The sequence below is a fragment of the Ornithorhynchus anatinus genome, chromosome X1, assembly GCF_004115215.2.
Source record: "Ornithorhynchus anatinus isolate Pmale09 chromosome X1, mOrnAna1.pri.v4, whole genome shotgun sequence".
NCBI lineage: Eukaryota > Metazoa > Chordata > Mammalia > Monotremata > Ornithorhynchidae > Ornithorhynchus > Ornithorhynchus anatinus.
The window spans coordinates 48944325-48968727 of NC_041749.1; the positions used below are offsets into that span (position 1 = coordinate 48944325).

At 47.3% G+C, this 24403-nt stretch overlaps 1 protein-coding gene and 1 non-coding gene across 9 annotated transcripts in view; one reads left to right on the forward strand and one right to left on the reverse strand.

The window, feature by feature from the left end:
• TMCC1 (transmembrane and coiled-coil domain family 1) overlaps window positions 1–24403 on the reverse strand; it is a 280809-nt gene that overhangs the window by 151537 nt on the left and 104869 nt on the right. The window lies entirely within an intron of this gene.
• On the forward strand, window positions 6765–6902 carry LOC114806926. The gene has a single exon (XR_003754980.1). It is a non-coding gene; the product is annotated as a small nucleolar RNA SNORA7 (small nucleolar RNA).

Sequence of the window (24403 nt, forward strand, 5' to 3'; positions counted from 1 at the left end):
TAGTCCCGGCTCCACCACTGGTCTGCTGTGTGACCTTGGGCAAGTCACTTCACTTCCCTGTGCCTCAGTTACCTCATCTGTAAAATGGGGATTAAGACTGGGAGCCCCATGTGGGACAGGGACTGTGTCCAACCTGATTAGCTTATATCTACCCCAGCGCTTAGTACACTGCACGGCACAGGAAGAAAATACCATCAAATAAAAGAGTTCTGGGCCTGAGGGAGGACATGGGCAAGGAGTCAGCGGTGAGCGAGATGAGATCTAGGTACAGTGAGCAGGCTGGCATTAGAAGAGCAAAGTGTACGGGCCAGGTCGTAGTAGATCTGTGAGGTACGAGTGAGCCGACCTAGTGCCTTAAAACCGACGGTAAGGAAATTCTGTTTGATGCGGAGATAGATGGGTGACCATTAGAGGGTTTCTAAGGAGCAGGGAGGTGAGAAGCAGCATGATTTAGTGGAAAGCGTATGCGACTGGGAGTCAGAGGACGTGGGTGCCGATCCCGGCTCCGCCACCTGCCTGCTGTGTGACCTGGGGCAAGTCCCTTAACTTCTCTGTGTCTCAGTTACCACATCTGTAAAACAGGGGTGAAATACCTCATCTCCCTCCTGTTTACACCGTTGAGCCTCATGTGAGAAAGGGACTGCGTCCGTACCCATCAACTTGTACCTGCCCCAGCGCTCTGTACAGTGTCTGGCACTTAGTAAGCGCTTAACCAATCCCGCGATTATTATTATGTGGACTGATTTTTTATTGTTGTGATTAAGAGAAATGATCTGAGCGGCTAAGTGAAATATGGCCTGCAAAGGGGAGAGTCAGAAGGCAGCAAAGTCAGTGAGGAGGCTCACGCAGCTGTCATCCCAATATCGTTTATACCGGATTAAATAAGAAACCCTTCACACGAGGGCAGACAAAATCCTTCACAGGGCTTCCTCATTAATCCAGAGTGTCCCCATATGGCAATGAAAGAGGGCTGCCAACCTTTTTCTTCGGCTAGACTAACTAGGGAATAAAGGTGAAGTGCTCTGTCCAATATGAAAAAGGGAAGCCAGAATTCCCAACTCGGAGCCACATATGAAGCCACCTCTTGAGCATTGTTCTCTTAAGAAAGAACACACTTTTCTTCTCTCTCTTGCCCAAGACAAACAGGCTATCTGCCGTGAAGTTTAATCGCAGACCAATAGCCCTGCTCTGCGAAGATGCAAAGGAACACCTAGATTTTCTAACTACCGAAACGGTAATGTGCTCCAGTGTCTCAACAGACAAACTCCAGTTTATCGGTTATAGAACCAGAACCTAATCTGGAATCTATTGGTTGTATCTAATTTGTGAACCCCAGGGGCTTACTTTGATTTTGTGAGGCTTGGTGCAGGCTCTCACTAAAAGTAACTCATCGGGCTATCGGGAGCATTCATGAAATGCTCGTCTGTAAAACGCTATTCGAAATAATGACGTGTGCACATCAGTATATATTTTTCTCTGTCAATTTAGAAAATTGGGCCTTATTTTCCCAGTGCCTAGCTTCACTCCCAGGTAGGCACTTGGGGTCGAGGAATAACTTTCAGGCAATTAGAGCACCTTGCATTGAAGGCTATCCAAACTTTTGGTTCCGAAGGCCAAATAAGTCCACGGCCTTATACGATCAGGCCCATGATCAGGCTTCTTCGTGGCTGGCAAGACAAGGCCCTCGAGCCAATGTCTCTAGGGACTTGTTCCGGGGGGAGCCATCAAAATAAAGCTATTGATTTGTTCTGTTGGGTAACATTCATCCTTTTCGGGCCTTTTCCCCTCTTTTCAACCCAAATCCTTCAACCAGATCCCAATGGTCCTCAGAGCCGTGTTCCCTTTCTGGGCCCGTTCTCACTTCCGGAGCCTTTCCACTCCTGCCTCTGCCATTTTGCTGTGTGACCTTGGGCAGGTCACTTTGCTTCTCTGTGCCTCAGTTCCCTCATCTGTAAAACGGGGGTAGAAACTGAGCCCCACGTGGGACAGGGACCATGCCCAACCCCATTTGCTCATATGTACTCCAGCGCTCAGTGCAGTGCCCGGCACAGAAGAAGCGCTTAACAGATATCATAATTATTAAGAGGTTCACAGTGTGGCATACAGTACCAGATTCTGCACCTTTTGGGCAGCCGAGTGCAACTATATGAGTGACACTAGCGTGGCGTACACTCGAACCTTGGTGGAGGAGTGTGCGGGATATGTACAAGGCTGCTTGCATCAGTTTCCCCTCTCTCTGTCGAATCACGGCCGAGGAGCCTCCTTCTCCTGCAGATTATTTGATCATTTTTTGCCTTATTCCTTCCGATGCTATTTTAGTCATCCAGCATTGTCCACCTTTCATTTTCATGGAGACCAGTTGGCAGCCTGAGATTTATACCTATGGCTTTGTTTCCCCATTTATTCCCCCCACCTCCACAATACAATTTGTCTCAATGTGACTATGGCTTCAGGGCTTTGTTTTCTTTTTAACACCTCCAGATCTATTCTTTCTTCCCCACCGAAGACTGTTCCATCACCATCAATGGGATATGTTCTAGCCTCCCATAAACACACAATGGTGTTTTCAGTGGCCTGTGACTAATTAAAATCTTTCTGTTACACTTAGTGTGAAATTAGGCAAGACTTCTTAACACTCTCTCTCTTTTTAACATAACATTGCAAAGCTGGGGAAAAAAAATGTCATGTTTCCATCACTCGTCTTTAAGTGGCATGGCTTTCCAAAGATCAGGCCTGGAGATGAAGACAGTAGGACAAGGCCCCCTGCTGTTCTGTGGTGATTAGGGTAATAATAATAATAATAATGGTAATAATAACAATAACAGTATTGGTTAATCACTTACTCTGTGTCAAGCACTGTAATATAGTAAGCTCTTAACAAATACCATAATTATTATTATTATACTTGTCAAGCGCTTACTGTGTGCCAAGCACTGTACTAAGCACTGGGGAAGATACGAGATAATCGGGTCAGACACAGTCCCTGTCCCACACAGGACTTACAATCTCAATAGGCGGGAGAAGTGGTATTGAATCCCCATTTTACAGATGAGGTAATTAAGGCATAGAAAAGTGAAGCGGCCCGCCCCGGGTCACACAGCAGAGAAATGGCGGAAGCAGGATCAGAACCCAGGTCCTTCTGACTCCCAGGCCTAAAAGACAACTCTTTCACTAGGGCAGCTGGAATAGGAAATGAAGATTCACAATGGCCTATCACCTGTTTTTTTTCTTACAGCACATCGCCATTTCTAAATATCAAACCACCCACTCTGAAAATCAGACAGTATCTAGAGGGATTTTCCTAGTACAGGCAAGCTCTTTGTACAACTCCCATTCTACAAACATACTCTATTTAAGCTTTGGTTCATGCTTAATTTTAGTCATCCATTTTTCAAACAGATCCAACGGTGCTCCAGCAGTTACTGAATCTGCAAGGCACTCTCTTTACACCAAGTCAAATCTTTGCAGCTGGGTTGGCCTTTCAATGTGGCCTTGGTGCTGAAGAGAGCAACTGCACTGGTGCAACATTTCATCTGTGCCCTGGAACAAGCCTCACCATGAAAATGAGTTTCTTCCTCCAGGTCCAGGCATTTGGAAATAGGACCGAAGTCCTCCAGAGGCCTAATACAGTACTATCAGCCTTAGACATACACTTAGCAGTGATGAGTCCTTCCCCTTCTAGACTGTGAGCCCCTTGTTGGGTAGGGACTGTCTCTGTTGCCGAACTGTACTTTCCAAGCACTTAGTACAGCGTCTGCACACAGTAAGCTCTCAATAAATACGACCGAATTGAATGAATGAATGAATGATGATGACGACTGGGATAGAGGAGGGTTTTTTTTGTTTTGTTTCGTGGGAGGGGCGCAATCTCTGGAACTCCCTCTCTCCAACAGGCTGACAGAGCCCGATTTGTCGGCCTTTATCAGACTGCAAAAATCTACCCCCCACCCCGGTGGCATTCCTAAACAAGTTTTGGCCTTTACTGCTGTACTTACACAACTATCTGTAAGGATAACAATTCTTAAACGATCTAGAACACAGGTACAAGTACTTTTAAAGCATGTTAGGTGTTCAGAGACCAAATCGCAGAGGGCATAAAAATTATGGCCAGTGAGGAAGGGGCATTGCTGGGACACAAGTTGTGTAAGACTTTTCAGTCACACTAGACAACGACCGGGGCCCACAGAAGAGATAGAGGGGTTACATTTTAAGAGGAGGGGGGAAACTTTCGCTTAACACAGCTAGGGGTGGGGGAGAGAAATGGGACAGTGAGAGCCGCAGAATATTGTGGAGATGATGATAGCCATTCTGATGACCTCACATCTGTCTGTTCAGTAGCGAGTGAGGTCCTTAGGTGACAGGGAGGGAGAAGATGGGATCGCTAGAGGCTTCACGGGGGAGGGAGAAACATCTAGAACAGGAATGATTTTGACGGGTCTGTTGCAGATTCTTCTTCCTATAAAGGAGTCAGGGTTTTCTGCTTATTAAAGAAGGGTAATGTAGTTTAAACATCCCTTCCCAGGCAGATGTAGTCAACGTCCACCCACGTCTGACCATGCTAATTGGTAAAAGCCGCTCCTTTTTATTTCTTACAAACCCAACTGCCACAGACAGGTTTAGGGACCTAAAACTCTAACCTCCACTATCCTTAGTGGGGCTTCTAATTTTCTTTAATTTTCAGTCTGAAACTTTTCTCTCTCCTCGCTCTGCTGGTACTTTAGGGCTAATGCTGCAAGGGACCCTTTATTTATGGGATTGCCTTGACCCATTTTTTTTTCCTGGAAAAGCCAGTTGGGAAGGAACACTTGAGTTTCCTAAATGAGTAACTCGTGCCCCATCTCTCTGCATAAGATGTGGGCAGTTGAAGCTAGACTGCAGCCCGGGCTCCATAATTCCCCAAACTGAAATGTGGCTGCCCCAAGACCTCCCCTGAGAAAATACCCATTTTGGTAGGTCATCTATTATCCTGTAAAAGGGGTACAGGTCACACCAAAAAGAGAGGTACATTCTGCTTCTTCATCTCTCCTCCTCTTCCATCCTCATTTCGTTCCATGCTTCTTTTATGTTTCACGTCAAGTGCCCAGGAGGAAAAGGAGTCGGCTAAATGTCTGAAGTCAGAGAGACCAGCTCTCTCCTTCTTTGGAGATGACCAGTGACCGACTCTATCCAACTCTACCTTCATCAGTTTGCCCACTGACTGGCCAAGCACCCAACTGCTTAACAACTCCAAAGTACTTTTAACCCTATAAGATGGATGAACCTAATAGCTCCCTGTTACCATTCGATAGACCGAGAAACAGATAGGCTGTGTACCCAGGGCTATGAAGAAACCTTAACGTTAAGCTAAGACTAGAATTCAAAAGTTTGTTGTGGACAGGGAATGGGTCTGTTTATTGTTATATTGTACTCTTCCAAGCACTTAGTACAGTGCTCTGCACGAAGTAAGCGCTCAATAAATACACCTGAATGAATTGAATGAACTCCTGACTTTCCAGTGGATGCAACCATGCAGTAGAAATTGGTGCACTTTATAAAACAGCTGTCAAATATAACAGTTCAACTATTCACATGCCAAAGTAAGCGCGCAGTCAAAAGAAATGGTTTTAGGCCAGAGTGAACCATTCAATTTATAAACTTTTCCTAAATCATTAAAAATTCAACAAGGATAGCTTGATTTCACTAAAAGTCTATCTCCACTACTATAAGAAAACATTTCTAAATAATGTAAAATCTATTTTTATACAAGCATGGCACCTGAATACAGAATCCCAACAGACATTACTGTTCTTTCCAACCCCTACTCAAGCTCTGCTAATGGAGTTCAGACAGTTATTCCCCCAGCTACAACTTCGGCACTTCGGTAGCAACTCCGCCCTCATCTACCCACAACACACAGACCACTTCTGTACACACAGATTTACTAACTTTATAATTCAACTCACACACGCACAACACACACACCTTTTCCTATCTGTTAAGTATTTCAGTGACCGTCTCCCCAACTAGATTGCAAACTTCTCAAGGACAGGGATTGTTATTATTATTATTACTGTTATATGTGCTAGGTGCTTACTACGTGTCAAGCACTGTTCTAGATGGATACAAGTTAATCAGGTTGGACACAGTCCTTGGGGCTCCCAGCCTAAGTAGGAGGGAAAATAGGTAGTTAATCCCCATTTTCCAGTTGAGGAAACTGATGCACAGAGAGGTTAAGTGATCTGCCTAGGTCACACAGCAAGCAAGTCATGGAGCCAGCATTTGAACTTAGGTCCTGATAACCAGGCCCGAGCTCTTTCCGCTCGGCCATACTCCTTCTCACATTTACTAATTACCGTACTAGCCCGTGAATAATATTACTAGTAGTAGCTTTAACGGAGCACACATTTGGTGCGGTGCACTGTACTAGGTGCTTGAGGAGTAAAGAGCAAAAAAGGGACATTTCCTGCCCATAAGGACCTCACGATCTAAGACAGGTAAACCTAAAAATATTTACAACCAGAGTGGCCAAACTAAAGAATGGACAACACACATATACACGAGTGCTAAGCTCAAAAATGCCAGAGACGCCTGAAGCGATGATACACACTAAAAGCCCAACAAATACTACTGAGAAATAGTGGGAAATGTACTGACTAGCCGAATTAACACCTAAAGAAGGGAAGTGGAGAGAAGATTTCAGGGTTGGAAAAATTATTTTTTTTCTTCAAAGAGGCAGCCCAAAAGAGAGTAGCCTCAATGTAATGCAGAGTAGTGAATAGAACCTTCCCCTCTCAGGGTCACACCTGGAGAGTTCCCAGTACTCTACCAGTCTCGACTACAGGAGGGAAAATGAGGCAGAGGCATATCCATTCCATTCCTAGCTTGGGCAGTGGCTAGCAAGTGGAAGGCCATCTGCTACAAGTCAAAACTCACCTGGGCTGGGCAGCAGCAGAACGGGAGAGAATCAAGGGCGAAACTCAGGTTTACTGCAAGGAAGGAGGCAATGGTTTGGTAAAATATTTTTACCAAGAAAACTCTACGGATACACTAACAGAACAACTGCAGATGGACGTGGGGCGTTCTGGGAGAGATGCGTCCATGGCGTTGCTATGGGTCAAGACGACTCGACGGCATAAGACAAGAACAGGACTTGGAGTAGGAGAGCCACTCTGTAATAAGTGCCACAATCCTAGAAATTTAACTTTCTGCTGCTGAAAGGTGCTTAGTAAGCACGAGGGTTAGGAAGACCAAAAATGCTTCACAGACAAACATCCGATTATGGAAAAAGGAAGCAGTTAAGACAACGTGGGCTGTAACTAAAGAGGTGGCAAAAAAATAAGTGACAGGAAGCTGCTTGAAAAAAAAAAACCTAAGCAGTCCAGATAAAATGCATACTACAGAATAAAAAGAGAAAAAACAGGTGACTAAATCAATCAACAGCATTTACTGAGTCCCTACTATGCACAGACCATTGTACTGAGCATTTGGAAGAGATCCAAAAGAAACTCTACATAGCTAACTGGCAGGATAAAAGAGGTCATCAGAGGGATGCGGTTAACCTTTCAAAAATGGAAAAGCTTCTCAACGAGAACAGGAACATTTTTAAAGAGCAACAAGGAAGATGCAATCAGGAAACTTTATGGGCCAAAAAGGAGTTTGAAGAGCACCCTGTTCGGGATGTCAAGTGAACAACAAAATATATATATTTTTTTCCAATACGCCCAAAGCCAGAAGCCAGCTAGAGAATCATTGGGGCCATTTGATGATCGTGGGGTAAAAGAGATGAAAAGGCAATAACCGGGAGGCTCGATTACCGTTAACCACATTTACTGAGTGCCTTGGTGCAGAAGGCTGTATGTTTGGCAATAAATTCTTTACTTTGATTTTGAGGAAGATCAATCACATTTACTGAGCGTTTAATCCATGCAGAGCACTATACTAAGCGCTTGGGAGAGTACAACGCAAGAGAGTTAGCCGCCACGATCTCTGCCCACCAGGAGCTTACAGTCTAGAGGGGGAGACAGAGGGGAAAAGATATTACATACAGGGGAAATAGAGTATAAGCCTATGTGCAGAAGGCCTGTGTGCCTGGGGTGAGTGTCAAAGTGCTTAATAATAATAATGATAATCATGGCATTTGTTAAGTGCTTACTATGTGCCAGGCACTGTACTAAGCACTGGGGGGAATACAAACAAATCAAGTTGGTCACAGTTCCTGTCCCACCTGGGGCTCACAGTCTCAACCCTCATTTTACAGATGAGGTAACTGAGGCAGAGAGAAGTGAAGTGACTTGCCCAGGGTCATACAGCAGACAAGTGGCTGAGCCAGGATTAGAACCCATGACCCTGTGACTCCCAGACCTGTGCTCTATCCACCACGCTGTGCTGCTTGGGTCATGGTCAAGTGGGGAGGGTAGGAAGGGGGAATCAGGGCTTAGCCAGGGAAGCTCTCTAGGAGGAGATATGATTCTAGTAGGCCTTTGAAGGTGGGGAGAGTGGCGAGCTGTCAGACATGAAGAGGGAGGGAGTTTCAGGCCAAAGGGAGGGCTTGGGCAAGACATTAGACACGTTGCCACATGCAATGCGTTTTATAGCGCGATATTTTTTATGGCAGATAATTCAGAGGAACCAAATCAGCTCTCTAATAATGTTAATAATGTTGGTATTTGTTAAGCGCTTACTATGTGCCGAGCACTGTTCTAAGCGCTGGGGTAGACACAAGGGAATCAGTTTGTCCCACGTGGGGCTCACAGTCTTAATCCCCATTTTACAGATGAGGTCACTGAGGCACAAAGAAGTTAAGTGACTTGCCCAAAGTCACACAGCTGACAAGCGGGAGAGCCGGAATTCGAACCCATGATCTCTGACTCCAAAGCCCGTGCTCTTTCTACTGAGCCACGCTGCTTCTCTGTGGACAGGGAACTCGTCTAACAACTCTCCCTAGTGCTCTGCCCTCCCGGTCCCACTTCCGACTTCTTCAACCACCTAGACCCCTTTCTCACCTTCCTTCTCTCCTTCTCTCTGCCCACTCTGATCCTCGGAGACTTCAACATCCACATGGATGTACCCGAGGACTGCTCTGCCGCCCGCCTGCTATCCCTCCTCGACTCTGCCGACCTCCTGCTCCAACATACCGCGCCCACTCACCGACTCGGTCACACCCTCGATCTCGTCATCTCCTACCGCTGCACTATCTCCTCCCTCACCAATTCCGAAATCCCTCTCTCTGACCAAAACCTTCTCACCTGCCTCATCTCTCACAGTCCCTCCCCCTGCAAATCTTTGCTACTCCCCCACAGAGACCTCTGCTCTCTTGATCCCATCCGTCTTTCGAAAAGCATCTCACCTTGCCGCCCTGTCGTCACTTCCCACTCTCGATGATCAGGTCTCTGCTCTCAACTCCACCCTCTCTACTCATCTCATCTCTCTCGCCCCCCTTTCCCTCCGCCGCTCTCGCTCCACTAACCCACAGCCCTGGATCACCTCCTCTGTCCGCCTCCTACGCTCCTATGCTCGAGCTGCTGAGCGCTGCTGGCGGAAGTCCAAGCACCAAGCCGACCTCACACACTTCAAATTTATCCTTTCCTGCCTTAACTCTGCCCTCTCCTCCTCCAGGCAAAACTTCTCCTCCCTCATCGACACCCATGCCCGTCACCCCTGCCGATTGTTCCGGACCTTTAACTCTCTCCTTAGGCCCCCTGTTCCTCCCCCTCCCCCATCTCTCACCCCCAATGATCTGGCCGCCTATTTCCTCACGAAAATCAACACAATCAGGTCTGAGCTCCCCAAAGTCACCCCTCCGCCTCTCCCTTCCCCCCCACCAACCCTCTCCGCTACTTTCCCATCCTTCCCTGCAGTATCCTCAGAGGAGATCTCCTCCCTCCTCGCAAGTGCCACCCCCTCCACCTGCGCCTCGGACCCCATTCCCTCTCACCTTATTAAAACCGTCGCCCCTGCCCTCCTCCCTTCCTTAACTTCTATTTTTAACCACTCAACCTCCAATGGCTCCTTCCCCTCTGCCTTCAAACATGCCCACGTCTCCCCCATCCTAAAAAAGACCCGCTCTCGACCCCACTTCCCCCTCCAGTTATCGCCCTATCTCCCTACTACCCTTCCTTTCCAAAATCCTAGAACGAGTCGTCTACAATCGATGCTTAGAATTCCTTAACTCCCACTCTCTCCTGGACCCCCTCCAATCTGGCTTCCGTCCCCTCCACTCTACCGAGACTGCTCTCTCTAAGGTCACCCATGACCTCCTTCTTGCCAAATCCAATGGCTCCTACTCCATTCTAATCCTCCTTTACCTCTCTGCTGCCTTTGACACTGTCGACCATCCCCTCCTCCTCCATACCTTATCTCACCTTGGCTTCACGGATTCCGTCCTCTCCCGGTTCTCCTCTTATCTCTCTGACCGGTCATTCTCGGTCTCCTTCGCTGGCGCCTCCTCCCCCTCCCATCCTTTAACTGTTGGAGTTCCTCAAGGGTCAGTTCTTGGCCCTCTTCTGTTCTCCATTTACACTCACTCCCTCGGTGAACTCATTCGCTCTCACGGCTTTGACTACCATCTCTACGCAGATGACACGCAGATCTACATCTCCGCCCGTCCTCTCCCCCTCCCTTCAGGCTCGCATCTCCTCCTGCCTCCAGGACGTCTCCACCTGGATGTCGGCCCACCACCTAAAACTCAACATGAGCAAGACTGAGCTCCTCATCTTCCCTCCCAAGCCCGGTCCTCTCCCAGACTTCCCTGTCACCGTGGACGGCACGACCATCCTTCCCGTCTCTCAGGCCCGCGATCTCGGTGTCACCCTTGACTCATCTCTCTCGTTCACCCCACACATCCTATCCGTTACCAAGACCTGCCGGTTTCACCTTTACAACTTTGCCAAGATCCGCCCTTTCCTCTCCACCCAAACGGCTACCTTACTGCTACGGGCTCTCGTTATATCCCGGTTAGACTACTGTGTCAGCCTTCTCTCTGATCTCCCTTCCTCCTCTCTCGCCCCGCTCCAGTCTATTCTTCACTCCGCTGCCCGGCTCATCTTCCTGCAGAAACGATCTGGGCATGTCACTCCCCTTCTTAAACAACTCCAGTGGTTGCCTATCAACCTCCGCTCCAAACAAAAACTCCTCACTCTAGGCTTCGAGGCTCTATATCACCTTGCCCCTTCCTACCTCTCCTCCCTTCTCTCTTTCTACCGCCCACCCCGCACGCTCCGCTCCTCTGCCGCCCACCTCCTCGCCGTCCCTCGTTCTCGCCTATCCTGCCGTCGACCCCTGGGCCATGTCCTCCCGCGGTCCTGGTACGCCCTCCCTCCTCACCTCCACCAAACTGATTCTCTTCCCCTCTTCAAAACCCTACTTAAAACTCACCTCCTCCAAGAAGCCTTCCCAGACTGAGCTCCTCTTCTCCCTCTACTCCCTCTACCACCCCCCCTTCACCTCTCTGCAGCTTAACCCTCTTTTCCCCCATTTCCCTCTGCTCCTCCCCCTCTCCCTTCCCATCCCCTCAGCACTGTACTCGTCCGCTCAACTGTATATATTTTCATTACCCTATTTATTTTGTTAATGAAATGCACATCGCCTTGATTCTATTTGCCATTGTTTTTATGAGATGTTCTTCCCCTTGACTCTATTTATTGCCATTGTTCTTGTCTGTCTGTCTCCCCCGATTAGACCGTAAGCCCGTCAAACGGCAGGGACTGTCTCTATCTGTTGCCGACTTGTTCATTCCAAGTGCTTAGTACAGTGCTCTGCACATAGTAAGCGCTCAATAAATACTATTGAATGAATGAATGCCCCCAGTAAGTACTCAATAAGTACCACTGATAGATTGCCTATATGTGAGGTTCTTAGATAAAATCGATAAACTAGATGTAAATCAATAACTGAGATAGCATAGCAACCATCTAAGCATTTTAAAGAAACTGGAAAGGGAAGCTGCACAAATCCCAGTGAAAGCATGCCTTGAAAAATCACCTTTATACCCGCAAACTGACTCTTTGCCAACGTAACTTTCATCTGTACAGAGGATTTTAGAGGTCACCATTAGAACTAAAGGTCAATGAATCTCCCTTCTATAAATAGCAACTTAGGATCAATGATTATGTTTAGGAGCAGTTGGAAAACTTGTTGGGGGAAGGCATCACTGCTTCTCTATGAGACAGTCATCCTTTGAGTCATCTGTGGGCGCTTCCTGAAGGGGTCAATAAGCATGTGGATAGTACCCACTATATTTAGAGTTTCAAAATGCCTTTGACAAGGTTCTGCCCCAAAGGCTTGCTTTTACTTAAAAAAAAAAAAAAAGAGCAATCATGTGAATGGAGGAATTGTTCAGTCAGATAGAAAATTTAAAAGATACAAAGAGGGCTACAAAAAAAGGCGGGGTGGGGAATAAATGACCGATTTGCAGAATGGAGATGGGCAAATAGTGGGATTCCCCCAAGGATCACTGCTAGGACTGACCGTAACCACTACACAAATGTTCTGGAAGAGGGAGTGTACAGTGAGCTCTTCAAGTCGACGGATGTCACTAAGCTCCAAGTGTTGAAATGTCTTGGAGATGTAGGCAAACTCCAGGAACACCCTATTGAAGGTAAGTGGGCTGAAAAATGGCAGAAAATCTTTTGCATCACCAAGTGCCACATAATGCACTTAAGAACAAAATGGCCCAAATCAGAACTTCATGATGATGGGCTCAGAGCTCTCAGTCGCAACATGGAGAAGAGACCTGACTCACTGCTGGCTGCTCTTTCATATCATGGGAAGCAGCATGGCCTAGTGGAAAGAGCACAGGTCCGTGAGTCCGAGGACTTGGGTTCTTATCCTGACTCTGCCACTTGCATGCTGTGTGACCTTGGGCAAGTCACTTAACTTCTCTGTTCCTCAGTTACCTATCTATAAAATGGGGATTACTATGTTGCCATTGTTTTTACGAGATGTTCTTCCCCTTGACTCTATTTACTGCCTTTGTTCTTATCTGTCTGTCTCCCCCCGATTAGACTGTAAGCCCGTCAAACGGCAGGGACCGTCTCTATCTGTTGCCGACTTGTTCATTCCAAGTGGTTAGTACAGTGCTCTGCACATAGTAAGCGCTCAATAAATACTATTGAATGAATGAATGTACTCTGCATATAAGAAGCACTCAAATACCATCACTTGATCCTTCTCCCTCATACTGAGACTGTGAGCTCCATATGGGACGTGAACCGTGTCCAACCTGATTATCTTGTATCTACCCCAGGGCTTAGTAAAATGCTTGGCACTTAGTAAGCACTCATCATATAATATATAATCATATAATAATAACAAAATAGTGATCATCATGATCTTGGGTCCAATGGGTAGCAGCAGGCCGGAGGGCCAATAACGCTACATATCATCATGAAGGGAAATGGAAACAACACGAAAGGCCGTTTTGCCCCTATATAAGACCATGGTATGCTCACACCTCTAATACTAAAAGCAGGTCTGGTTGCTGAAGGGCATAATTAGCCAGAAAAGACACAAAATGGGGCAACTAATGTGACCAAGGGACTGGAAAAGCTTACATAAGCCAGACTGAAAGAGTTAACTTCATCCTGGAAAGACGCAGGCTGAGAAGATACACGATTGAAGCCTACAAAATTGTGAAGGGCGTGGGCAGGGTAAACACAAAATTATTGTTCACCAAATGCCAAACTACTGAAAATGGAGGGACAGGAACAAAGGGAAACATTTTTCACACAGTGGGTTGCAAGCATATGCCATTTGTTACAGCAGGAAGTGGTGAAGCAGAAAATGTCAGCAGGTTCAATAGGGTCAAAGAGGGGTTGGATAAATTCATGGATGAGCAGTGCATAACGGATAACTGCAGTGAAAGTTAGAAACGTAGAGGGGATTATTTATGGTGTTGTCTTGGGCTATGTGGACCGCTGGTCTGTCCGAGGAATTTCATTTCTAGTGGCTGATACTGTTTTTTGGGTTGTTTTTTTTTAAGATTTGAAGAGTTTTATATTTGATCTATGGCACCCTTCATGATTCTGTCCTGACTCCGCTCACCTTTTGCCCTTCTAGACTGAAGAATCTTAATCTTTTCAGTCTAGTCTGACAGAAGTTTCTCTCTCTTTTTAGCCACCCTTTCCTGTCCCTTTTAGAGCACAATAAATCATATTTATTGAGCGCTTACTATGTGGAGAGCACTGTACTACATACTTGGGAGAGTACAGTATAACAGAGTCAGCAGAAATGTATCCTGCCCATAATGAGCTTACAGTCTAGAGGGGGAGACAGACATTAATATGAATAAGTAATAGAGTTGTCTTGCATCTTACCTGAATGGTGGGTACAAGCACAGCACAGAGCAGTCCAGGTGAAAACATACCATTAGCTTTATAATGGCGGCAAAATTATGTCTTATTCTGCTCCCCACCCTCTGCTTTACAGCAGTTTGAAAGTACAGTCAACAGAGACTTTAGCTCAGAGCCTATGATCACGTAGTTGTAACTTGGATTATTTTTTCCTAGCCGTATTACCCCGCAATTGCTCACACCTGCCCCTTTTAACTACACGAATATGTTTATATGTTGGTTTTATCGACCGTATTTTATTAAAAGCTCCCTGAGGGCAAGGAGTGTGCCTTCTTTTTAACAGGCATTCCAAACCCAGGCACAGAGCTAAGAACCTCGTAGGCACTCTGTAAATATCTGCTGGCTGGCAGATATTCGGCAAATGGTCCACTGTAATTAACCAAGACAATATGGCTGAAGAAAACTGATGTCATTTCGCACCCTGCCCCAAGGAAACTATATTCAGCCAAAAATTTTCATTGGCAACAAGGTGCTGTATGGCATCATGGGACTGTGTTACCTAGGCAGCACGCTGGCCAACGATGTAATTATAGACAAGGAAATAGAAAATCAAATTAAAAAGGCCAGCTCATCCTTTATGAGACAGCCATCCAGTCATTTCCCGGGTCTGCCCCCTCCTCTGAATTTACCCTAATTCAAATTATCTCATCATCTCCTGGCTGAACTACTCCATCGGCCTCCTTATTGAGCTGCCTGTCTCCAGTCTAAATCACTCCTAATCATTCCCACTCAGATCATCTTCTTCAAGTGTCATTCGGAGCACATCATTTCCCTCATCGAAAACTTCCGATGGCTACCCATTTCTCTCTGCATCACGCTCCCCACTCTCCTTCTACATTTGCTCTCTTCACCCTCTGGGTACCCCAATCTGCACTCTGCTCCCCCCAAGCTAACTTTCTCACTGTACCCGGGTCTTGATTTTCTCTCCCGTTTCTGATCTTTACTCTTGCCCTTTCCCCTGCCTAAAATTCCCATCCCCTTCAAACCCACCAGATCACGTCCCTTCTTCCAGCAGACACTAGGAACCTAAGTCCTACTTCCCCAAAGCCTGTCATCTCTACAGCCACCCGTGGCACTTTTGAACACCCAACTGCATTTATCCCATTGGCTCAATAATAATGTTGGTATTTGTTAACCGCTTACTATGTGCAGAGCACTGTTCTAAGCGCTGGGGTAGACACAGGGGAATCAGGTTGTCCCACATGGGGCTCACAGTCTTCATCCCCATTTTACAGATGAGGTCACTGAGGCCCAGAGAAGTTAAGTGACGTGCCCACAGTCACACAGCTGACAAGTGGCAGAGCCGGGATTCGAACACATGACCTCTGACTCCAAAGCCCGTGCTCTTTCCACTGAGCCACACTGCTTCTCTTCTCTGTTTAGATATCTGTTTATTCATTTCATCCACGCTTTTGCTGAGACCAGTTGTTTCTGTTTTCTGCTCGCACCGTATATGTAGTTTGTGTTGATCAGTCTCCCACCTTAGATGGAAAGCTCTTCGAGGACAGGGACCAGTGGATCTTCTATCTTTTATGGTATCGTCCCCCAACATCTGGCCGTATGAGTAACGGAATCTGAGCACCCAAGTAGTACTGTGCACTGTACTAGTCCTCGGGAAGTACGGAATAACAAAGTGATATGCTGCCTGGCCACCAGGTGCTTGCATTTCTTTCACTGGGGAAGAAGTCTAAAACATTGCTTTGCCCACCATTCATTCATTCATTCAATAGTATTTATTGAGCGCTTACTGTGTGCAGAGCACTGTACTAAGCGCTTGGGATGAACAAGTCGGCAACAGATAGAGACAGTCCCTGCCGTTTGACGGGCTTACAGTCTAATCGGGGGAGACGGACAGACGAGAACAATGGCACTAAACAGCGTCAAGGGGAAGAACATCTCGTAAAAACAATGGCAACTAAATAGAATCGAGGCGATGTACAATTCATTAACAAAATAAATAGGGTAACGAAAATATATACAGTTGAGCGGACGAGTACAGTGCTGTGGGGATGGGAAGGGAGAGGTGGAGGAGCAGAGGGAAAAGGGGAAAATGAGGCTTTAGCTGCGGAGAGGTAAAGGGGGGATGGCAGAGGGAGTAGAGGGGGAAGAGGAGCTCAGTCTGGGAACGCCTCTTGGAGGAGGTGATTTTTAAGTAGGGTTTTGAAGAGGGAAAGAGAATCAGTTTGGCGGAGGTGAGGAGGGAGGGCGTTCCAGGACCGCGGGAGGACGTGACCCAGGGGTCGACGGTGGGATAGGCGAGACCGAGGGACGGTGAGGAGGTGGGCGGCGGAGGAGCGGAGCGGGCGGTAGAAAGAGAGAAGGGAGGAGAGGTAGGAAGGGGCAAGGTGATGGAGAGCCTTGAAGCCTAGAGTGAGGAGTTTTTGTTTGGAGCGGAGGTCGATAGGCAACCACTGGAGTTGTTTAAGAAGGGGAGTGACATGCCCAGATCGTTTCTGCAGGAAGATGAGCCGGGCAGCGGAGTGAAGAATAGACCGGAGCGGGGCGAGAGAGGAGGAAGGGAGGTCAGAGAGAAGGCTGACACGGTAGTCTAGCCGGGATATAACGAGAGCCCGTAACAGTAAGGTAGCCGTTTGGGTGGAGAGGAAAGGGCGGATCTTGGCGATATTGTAGAGGTGAAACCGGCAGGTCTTGGTAACGGATAGGATGTGTGGGGTGAACGAGAGGGACGAGTCAAGGATGACACCGAGATTGCGGGCCTGCGGGACGGGAAGGATGGTCGTGCCATCCACGGTGATAGAGAAGTCTGGGAGCGGACCGGGTTTGGGAGGGAAGATGAGGAGCTCAGTCTTGCTCATGTTGAGTTTTAGGTGGCGGGCCGACATCCAGGTGGAGACGTCCCGGAGGCGGGAGGAGATGCGAGCCTGAAGGGAGGGGGAGAGGACAGGGGCGGAGATGTAGATCTGCGTGTCATCTGCGTGTCACCACAGACATTTAATAAATACTAAGAAAAAAAAAAGAATAAACAGCACGGCAGCAGCATGGTATCTGCCTTCAGACCAAATTCATCATCTTTGGGGCTTTCTTCATGCAAGTGGGACCTGGACCCCCCAACAGACAGTGCACCTGTTTCCTTGAGCACTTCCATCAGCATCACTTGGGAGCCATATCACACACACCCCAAGTGGCAAGGCAGGATCACAAGCTAAGAAGCCAATTCCCTAGCACTGAGGTTAGGCTTACCACAACCCAGCTTTGCTGAACAATTTGTGGAGGAGAAGGGCTGACAGCAGGATACCCAGAGACTGTGCATGGGGTCGGCTGAAATGGGAAAATAAGGGGTACAAAGGAAATGCTTTAGGGATGCAGCAAAACAATGCCTCACTAAACGGCACCTCTGCTGAAAACCACGAGGCAACTGTGACAGACGGACCAGTTTATCGCACTGCAATCGGAAAGTGAGCGGTCCTTTTGAGCAGAAGCTTCAAGAGGAGCTTGAGCCAAAGAGGGAGGCTGCAAACAGCAGTGGACTTTACCAACACCTCGCATGACAGCACAACGCAGGCCACTCTTGGTGGATTCTATATTGACTTTTTCAGCTACACACGCATCCACCGGTGAATTTCACTGTTAGTGATATATTTATTCATCAAGTACACCGAGTTCTCCTACAAAGAGGGGGCTGAATCCTTACAGAACCCTGAATTAAGGAAAGCTCACGATTTAGCACCCATCCACCCGCCTAGCCAACCGCACACAGGAAAGGAGGCACGCAAATACCATTGCTTGAAAAATTTTAAGTGCTTAATACAGTGCTCTGCACATGGTAAACAGCAATAAACACTGGTTGACACCATGTTGTGATGTCCAACAGGCTCACGCTGTCAGAAGAACATTACCTAATCCCCTAACAGCGTTCTAGCCTAAACGTGTATTACAAAACATATTATGGCAGAACTGAATAATAATTATGGTATTTGTTAAGCACTTACTATGTGCCAGGCACTGTTCTAAGCACTGGGGTAGTTACAAGATAATCGGGTTGGACACAGTCCCTGCCCCGCATAGGGCTCCCGGTCTTAATACCCATTTTACAGATGAGGGAACTGAGGCCCAGAGAAGTGAAGTGACTTGCCCAAGGTTAGACAGCAGACAAGTGGCGGAGCCGGGATTAGAACCCATGACCCTCGGACCCCCAGTCCCGTGCTCTATCCACTATGCCATGATGCTTCTCATAATTATGGTATTTGTTAAGGACTTGCTATGTGCCAAGCACTGTATTAAGCGCTATGGTAGATACAGCAAATTAATTTGGACCCAGTCCCTGTCCCATGTGGGCCCACGGTCTCAATCCCCATTTTACAGATAAGGTAACTGAGGCACAGAGAAGTGAAGTGACTTGTCCAGGGTCACAAAGCAGACAAGTGGCAGAGTTGGGATTGGAACCCATGACCTTCTGACTCCCAAGCCCATGTTCTATCCCACTAGGTCATGCTGCTTCCAGTACCGAATGTACTAAGGACAACTATATTTAAAGGTACTTCTGCTTTATAATAATGATAATAATTATGGTACTTGTTAAGCGCTTACTATTTGCCAACCACTGTTATAAGTCCTGGGGTAGATATGAGTTAATCACGTTGGACACAGTCCCTGTCCCACACTGGGCTCGCATTCTTAATCGCCATCTTTTAGAGAAGAGTTAACTGAGGCACAGAGAAGTTTAGTGACTTGCCCAAGGTCACGCAGCAGACAAGCGGTGGAGCCGGGATCAGACCCGTGACCTTCTGATTTCTGGGCCCGTGCTTTATCCACTGTGCCGTGCTGCTTCCCACGCTGCTTTATCTTGTATCCGGGCAGTTTTTGTCCCCAATATTTCACAAACACCCCTACTGCCCCTAATTCTACTTTGACCATGGTAAACAATAAATAATAATAATAATAGTGGTACTTGTTAAACTCTTACTACGTGCCAAGTACTCTTCTAAACACTGGGGTAGACACAATTTAATCAGGTTGGATATAATCCCTGTCTCATGTGGGCTCAAAGTCTAAGTAGGAGGGAGTAGGATTGAGACCACTGCTCTAAAATAATCTGAAACTCTGTCGATAGCTATCAACATTTTATCGACCCCACTCAATCTGGTTGTACGAGCACATGCCTTAACTTCTTTGAATGTGCTTCATCCAGATCACGGATAAACATATTAAATACCAGTGGCTCTCTTGGGACACCTCATGCTACAAACTCCTAGGCAGACGCCGGGTCACTGTCACTTAGCGTATCGTCTTGTCACCTGACAGTAGATGGTCTAGAACAGTATTTTTTCAAGTGCTTTATTTTTGGCGGGTACTGTTCGGATGGTACTTGACCCCCATCCTATACCCCGCTGAAGGTATTTTGGAGGTGAAGGGGGGGAGAGGAAGAGAAGAGATGGTTGATATCAAGGATTATATTCGATTTTACATTAAAAAGCCCGCTTATCTTAAAGGGACCAAACAGGTGCCTAAGGTCAGCAGCCTTTATTAGTACGGCCAACACTGTGACACTAAGCAATCCGGATTGGGTATGACCCCATGTGCTGTGAATGATCACTCGGGAGTGTGGCTTAGTGGAAAGAGCCCAGGCTTGGGAGTCAGAGGACGTGGGTTCTAATCCCGGCCCCGCCACTTGTTTGCTGTGTGACCTTGGGCAAGCCACTTAACTTCTCTGGGCCTCAGTTACCTCAACTGGAAAATGGGAATTAAGGCTGTGAGCCCCAAGTGGGACAACGTGATTATCTACCTCAGCGCCTGGAACAGTGCTTGGCACATAGTAAGCGCTTAACAAATGCCATAATTATCTTATTATTATTATTAGTGCAAGTACCAAGGGTTGAAAAGCACGGGTCAAAGCCAGACCTTCCTAGTTTGTTGATGAAAATGCCAGGTGAGAAATAAAAAGGTTAATTGGAGCCCAAGCACATTGACTATTACCCAGTCCAGGCGTATCCCCCCCCCCCCCCACCGAATGACCTCAGTACAAAGAACCAGGAGAAACATCAGGCACTAACTGCTGACAAACACCAGGCCTGACGTTGCGTCCAACTGCTGCCGAAAAAACAATTCCCTCTCCTCGGGCTGAACCACTCCTACCCTGTCCTGTTTGAGCGGTTTTGTTCCCCATCTGAACTTTTAACTTGACTACTCCCACTCCCCTCAGCTCCCCCAGCCCTTTTTCAAAGTAGTGATGGGGGTGCCTAGGGAAGCAGCGTGACCTAGTGGAAAGAGCTACGGGCCTGGGAGTCAGAGGACCTGGGTTCTGATGGTGGCTCCGCCGATTGCTTCCTGTGTGACCTTGGGTAAGTCACTTAACTTCTCTGTCTCTCAGTTCTCTTGTTGGTCCTCCTACTGAGACTGTGAACTCCATGCGGGACAGGGAGTGTGTCCAACTTAATTCGCGTGCATCTATCCCAGACCTTAGAAAGTGTTTGACACCTAACGCTTAAGAAATACCATGAAAAAAAACCCCAACACAGTGAAACAGGCTCTCACCTATCTTTAGCAATGGCCAGCAGTCAGTCACCAAGGAGACTGGGGCATGGTTAATAGAATTCATTCATTCAGTCATATTTATTGAGCGCTTACTGTGTGCAGAGCACTGTACTAAGCAGTTGGAAAGTACAATTCAGCAACAAAGAGAGACATTCCCTGCCCACAACGGGCTCACAGTCTAGAAGGGGGGAGACAGACAGCAAAACAAGTAAACAGGCATCAATAGCATGGTTTGTAGCTGCTGGTGAAGGTACAGCACCTTAGAAGGGGAGAGGGAGGAGGGCGGAGATGTGTCTGAAAGGACTAAGCTCCTGGAGAACATGGGCACCAACCAGGGATTCAGGGTTGGCATGCCGCAGTGACCGCGGAGCCCGGGAGCCAGACGGAGCATGGCAAGGCAACTGAGTCAAACAGATCTGCCTCCCCGCAGCTTCACGGAATGGCATTTGAGTGCTTACTGTGTGTGCAGAGCTCTGTACTAGTGCTTAGGAGAGTACAACACAACTGAGTTGGCAGACATGTTCCCCGCCCACAATGAGCTTACGGTCTGGGGGCGGGGGGGAGACATCAATGGAAATAATTTATAATACATGACTTATAGGTGGGCACCCCAGTCCTGTGGGGCAAATGCCAAATGCCCAGGGGTCTCAGATCCCAGTGCTAGCCTGGATCCAGATTCTACCCATAAGTTCTGTGTGGGTAGGGAACGCGTCTACCAACTCTGTTGTACATATCGCACGTACATCTGGGGGGAAAACATACAATACTAGCCACCCACAAAACAACCAGGCTTGAGAAAGATCACAGCCGCAGCGTTGGGTATGCTTGTACCGGATGCTTTGCTGGGTAGCTGCCAATTGGTTACTGGAATACCGGTTCTAGAATCCTGGTCTGCAATCAGGGTCATTCCTTTTCCCATCTGAAAGAATCGGCACTGCATTTGATCTATTCCGCTCTTTTGGGTCTTTCCCTGAGGGATCACGAGGGATATCCCAGAAAGGAGTAAGTCTGTCAATTCCTGCCAGTTGCAGGTCATCAGGACTCTAAGACTCCCTTCCCTAGCTCGTTGTGGGCAGGGAATGTGCCTGTGTCATTTTCTGTGGTACTGTACTCTCCCAAGAGCTCAGTACAGTGCTCTGCACATAGTAAGCGCTCAATAAATTTGACTGAACTGAATGAATACTAGTATCTGATAGATCACAGTTCTCCCTCCGCCTTCAGAGCCCTCCTAAAATCCCACCACCTCCATTTCCCTGATTAATTAATTACCCTAGTCACGTCACCCCAACATCACCACTAGCACTTAAGTTTATTTCCTAGTCTCGGCATGCACAGATGCCTATTTATTGCATATGCGTTTAAACGCAATTACTTTATTCAGCTATTTGATCCTCATGGATGGGTACTACTTTCTGCTACATTGTTCTTTCTCCTGCTCCCACTATTTAGAAATCATTTTTTTTTTCCTGTCTGTCCATCCCATTTGATTGTAAGGGGCTGGAGGGCAGCGATTACCTATCTTGCTTCTGGTGTCTTCTCCCGAGTGCTGAGTGCCACGCTTTGCACTCAACAGGCCCTCGATAAATACCACTGACTTTGTTGGACTGTACTCTCCCAAGCACTCAGTTCAGTGCTGTGCACCCAGTAAGTGCTCAATAAATATCACTGTTGCTGCTGCTGCTGATGATTAGAACACCATCAGTTTTGAAAGTGCTCTTCAACCATTTTCATCCCTGTCCTCGTTTGGCTCAATTCCACTTTTTGCTTAAAGGGCCACGTTCTGGTTAAAGTGATCCAAGGTGGGGTGCGGGGGACGACATTCAAAACCTTCACCTTTACTGTCACCGTATCAGCTCCCTATTAAAAGGAAACACTTCCCTCTGTTATCCTCTTTCTGCCTTAGATAAATGAAGAACATTTCTCTATTACCTTTTTATTTCTCTTGCAAGCTGCATCTTCTTTCTCACTTGAGGTTTCCTGATCTTGTCTCCACCTAACCATTCCATTTCTTTGTACTCTTAGTACTGATTTGTGCTTCTGTTGCCCTCCTCACACATACGCCCCCGCCCTGTAACCCAAACCGCATTTCTACGAGACTCAGAGATGAATATCTCTACGGAAATCTGACTGATCTCAGTCTATAATAACACGAAGTCATCCGCGGCCCTGTACTCAGGCTGCCATTTCTGCAGATGAATCACACGCACTAGTTTCCAAAGAATATCGCAGTCACTGACGTACTTCTGAATTGTTGGCTAATCCCTTTCTTCCCAGGCCAAGCCCGTAACTCAAAACTATGCCGTGATTACATCCGATAGTTTTAATTGCCCCGTAACGCAGCTGTGGAAATGAGATTACCTGTAAGTGGTTACGGTACTGAATTCCTGGCAGGAGGCAAGGGAGCACATGTTCCTCAGGTCTAGGACGCACATTAGCAATCACACACGCTCTCCTCTCTGGGCGCGATGGATTCTGCGCAGTTTGATCGGATTCTCCCCCGGTTTCCAGTGACTCTTGAAACGAAGCCGCACCCCAAATCGACTCCATTCAACCCTGAGCGTAGCGCACGCACACCTCCCTTCTTCAAGACGTTCTGTTGGGTTGGAATGTTGCTATTTGTAACCTCTGCCGTCAACACCACCGTGCATTTCAGAATTTCAACTGCCACCAAGGCAAGTGTTGTGGGTTGGAAACAGCCCCTCCGATGAAATATTCCACATTCCCTTGATTGTCTTTTGTGAAGTATTCCTTTGTTCCTGCGTTAACAATGTATCCTAATGGCAATGAAAGGCCAAGGCTTTGGAGGCTATGGTCAGCTCTACAAACTAACTGCGGGGGCTGTACGGCTGCTAAACACTTCCAGAAGCCAGCATGCGGAATCAGGCCAGCGATTTTGCACCAAAGGGTGGTAGCTTTTAAGCCCTTGGCCGCCCCTCCCCACCCCTTCGCCCCCAAGCCCCTGTGTTTAAGCTTTTTCTCGTGATGGCTCACAAATCCCCTCCTGGAGGAAATGTACTAAATCATGTGCTCTACAAATCTGACTGAGCCTACCAAATTATCTGAGAGAACACAGGTGGGACTATTTCTATGACAAAATCACACCCAAGAATTGTAAAACTTCTCCGGTACTTTCAGAAGCCATCTGGTAATGCCCCGACTTAATTCTCACTTCCTGAATCTGGAAAGTTACATTTCAATCAAAGGCCTAGTGGGCACGGAAATTTCACCTTCCACAAAGCACCTCCGACTGCCATGGAGAATGAATCTTCAATACACAGTCAAGAGTCATTCCCATCCTCTCAGCTCCAGAAACAACAAGAGCGAATTGGAGAACAAAGAAGCAACACCTCATACAAAGTCACGAAGTCATAACGATGCGCTTTCATCCAACTGTTCTCCAAGGTGCATGCCGCTCAACGTCACAGGATGGAATCTGGGATGCCCTTTCAAACAGCACCCACTTTTAGCAGACCGTGGCAAGGAAAATGGTTCCAAGCTCTAGCCCACACAGCTCCATTTGCAGAGGTAGGAAGAGCAGACGATGAGATGATTGGATATGAACATAATGGCACCTGGCTCCCGTG